Here is a 3,654-nt window from a genome sequence, read left to right as displayed (position 1 = left end):
TCTTGCTCTGATTTGTGTTGTTTTTCAAAGTTCTGTTGTTTTGCAAGCAAAATGCAATTACTGTTTGAGTTTTGACGCTGAAAGCCCACGAAGGGCCCCATTAAGTTGATTTTTTTGACAGGTCCTTTCACGGAGGCATGATCAGGCATCGAATCGAACGAAGGGCCCGGTCAACCTTCTTGTCTGGCCATGCCGCTCCCCACTGGCTGCCGCTGGCGTATTCTGGCCGTCTCAGATTCGGCAACTCTATCGTCTTTTATACCATTCTTTGTTAGTTTGCGCAAAAATATTGCTCCCCGAGCAATCAAGACGCTATCATTGCTTGCATGGAAGGCTGTCAAGTGACGGGAAAGCCGCGGAACAATAACAATTTCTTGGCAACAGGGTCCAAGGGATTAGAAACAGTATCCGGAAGGACAGATGAATGAAGAACAAAACAAGGGCACTTAAAGGTGGCGGAGGTGATTGGCACATCCACGGCAGGGCTATTTTCACGGCGTCGGCTTTCCACTGGGGGCCGGCGACGGGGGGGTTGTTAGCAGGACGCTGAGACGATGAGGGGAGAAACCACGCTGACAACCTGCGGACAGCCGTCAGCCGCCAGCCCCTCCCCTGCCGCAAGAGGGGAGAGAGAAGGCAGCAAAGGGAGATTGTCCCCCCGCGGGGGCAAAGGAGATGATTGACACGGCGGAGTGAGGTCTCACATGGCCCCGGGTTTCAGTCAAGTTCGTCGGCAATGACAAGCCGGGCCAACATCTCCTCGAACGACCCCCTCTCCCACCTCCTCCCCATGCGCGACACAAGCAAAGTTTGCCCTCACACTTGGCCGATGGTGCGTTTCATTACCATGCCGCCCAAAACGAAAGCTAAAACTCATTCTCCCATCCTCGCGCAACAAAAAGCTAGAGAGGGATGTGGCGCAACTGTTAGGGACGCTGAAGTCGTAGACGATCGATGAAATCGAGATCGGCGTGTCGTCTCACACGACAGAAAGCGCCGCGGATTTGTCCTCTCGATGACTCCGTATCGATGTCTTTTCTCGATTTCAATGTCATTCTCCAGTGACTGGCGTGTTGTCCCTGGTAGACGAGCCTGCACTCTCTCTCCTCTTCTCTTGAGTCTGCCATAGGCTCGGCCGACCTACCTGCCTCGCCATGTTGTTGTCACCTCGTATACCCAGCGCCTAATCAAAACACCGCATGGGACCGGCTAGCCTCGTGGCCCACACAAGCCGACAGCTCACGTTTAATGTGTCACTGACGCTAATTGGACGGCCTGCGCGAAATATGGCAGAGAGAAAGGGAGAAAACAAGACAGGGGTGAGAGGGAAAACTCAAAAAGAGGAAAAGAAAAAAAAAGAATTGTTTTCGACTTTTACTGACGGAAAATAATGGGTTGTGATGAGGTATTGAAAAGGTGAGAAAGTCTTAACCCCACCCGTCGGGGGCCATTCAAGGTTAATAGCGGGTCAGACGCTTTCCGCCACGAGGGGGCTCTATCTTAGGCCAATTTTGGACCTTGAATTTTTGCACTATGTACGATATTCAACATTCTGCTCCTTAAAGTGAATTACAGGAAGGTATCCGTCTGGACAAAAAAGCTTGCATGTTTTTTTCTTTTCTGTGAATCCATTACAAGGAAACTGAAGATACAAAGCTGTGATGAATGGAAAAGATTGCGATGTTGACGTGGTGATTGGGGGTGATTGTAATGAGGGTTGTCTGGTGGTGATGTAGTGATTTGGTCACGGTAGTGTAGTGGTGATCGGTGATGACGATAATGATATTTGATGACAGTGTTGCCATTAGTGGGGATAATAACGATGAGCATGCATATGACGATGACATTAATTCATAGTGGTGACAACGGTTACGGGGTCATGGTTGTGGTGACGATAACATTAACACAACAGTGGCAGATAGTGCTGACAAAATATTCTGGAGTTAGCAACTGACGTTGGTGGACTTAACGTTTATCGATGAACAAAAATGACAATTTTTGCTTTGAACGAAGCCGAAAAAAACACGGTCAAAACAGGTGGTGCATGTCCTTCGTTTTGATTTCCGAAGTCACTGCATCAGACATGTCACGTGCCGAAAGAAACAAAACGAAGATCAATTCCGATGGGTTGTTATGCGCAGAATGGTATTATTGGTAGCGTTACAAGGGTAAAAGACCGGACGGAGAGTTAGATTTTATCGGTTGGATCACGTCCAAATCACTGGGCGAGGTGACATTGGATGGAGTAGCGCACTCATCTTGGTTCCCTGCCAGAAACATTCCAACATTTCAAATTTCGAAAGCTATTATTGTTTGCTCGCTCTTAACAAATTGAATTTTTGTAACAAATTTAGACACAGCTAGTGCCGTGGTTTGAATATATATTTAAAAGGACCTTTGACCTGGTTACAGACCAGGATGTATTAAGAAGTCAAACCTATGCTTTTATTAACAAACCACAGCTTACGTAATACATACACAGGTATTCCTTGCCTATTTGTAACATGTATGTACATAATTATCAGATGGAAAGAAACACAAACAATATCACCCCAATTATTGTTGGCTTTGAAGGCGGAAGTGATTTCAAATGTAAACCACTTAGTTTCATTTCCTGTCAGTGGAAGTCGCAACTACATGTACGATATCCATTCTAGGTCAGTTTGGCAGGAATTGAATCTCGTGTACCTGGTTGGGGTGTTCTTGAATGACCAAATTCATCTACGCCATGCTGGAACGAAATTGATGTACCTTTTATCGAGTATGCGTAAGTGTTTTAACGCGAAAAAGTACCGGTATATTTTGCTCAATTAACTGATTGATAACACACCCAAGAAAATGGCCGCGACTCTCATACAGAGGTTGATCGAAAAATTATGCCTCAACCATTTGGAGCCAAATTCATAACCTTTTAACTTTGTCCAGAATTCAGGGGGCAGACTTTCAGATTTATTAACTGCAGTTTTTCTTTAATAAAAGAATGACATGTTATTTAATTTGTGAAGTCACTGTAAAAAAACCTCTCCACTCATTTCTTCCTTAGATGACGGCAGCATTCGTGGTCGAGTGGACACTCGATGGACGAACAGATACGATTTCTTTCTTTTTTTGGCCTGTGGAACAACGGGCTGCCAGATGGACTAATGTTTTAACAGGCTCCTTGTACTATTAACAGCATTGCACTAATTAAATAACTTGATTATTTCTTGAGTTTCTGAATATTTTACAGTGGGTCCGAAGACTTCTGCTGGCATCTATGTGGAAGACCATATTTGGTAATAAAATTGGACTCTTTCAAACATGGCTTGGTGCAGGTTACCTATTGTGCATTTCGATGAATTAATCAACTTCAGAATTGAGAATTCAACTGCGCACTATAAGAGACATGAGCCTTTTGGTCTTCGCGATATCTTCATTTCTTGGATGAACAGACAAAGGAGATTCTTTAGATTCTTCAGAACTAAATTCTACATTCAGTGGAACAAAAGAAAAAAGCGGAGTTTCATGGTGCATGCATCTTGGTTTTTTCCACTGCCGCGATCGGCCACCGTGTCAGTCATGCAACGCCGGGCCCAGCGACGCTTGTTTTTCGACCCGTCACCGATCGCTGGGAGAAGGATGATAAATGATTTCGGGCGGTCTTTGCGGCTTTGT

This window comes from Acanthaster planci, linkage group LG06 (genome assembly GCF_054643075.1).
Source record: "Acanthaster planci isolate LZ-2023a linkage group LG06, COTS_SCS, whole genome shotgun sequence".
Classification (NCBI taxonomy): Eukaryota; Metazoa; Echinodermata; class Asteroidea; order Valvatida; family Acanthasteridae; genus Acanthaster; species Acanthaster planci.
The sequence above is the reverse complement of the archived record's forward strand: the minus strand, read 5'-3'. Positions refer to the sequence as shown.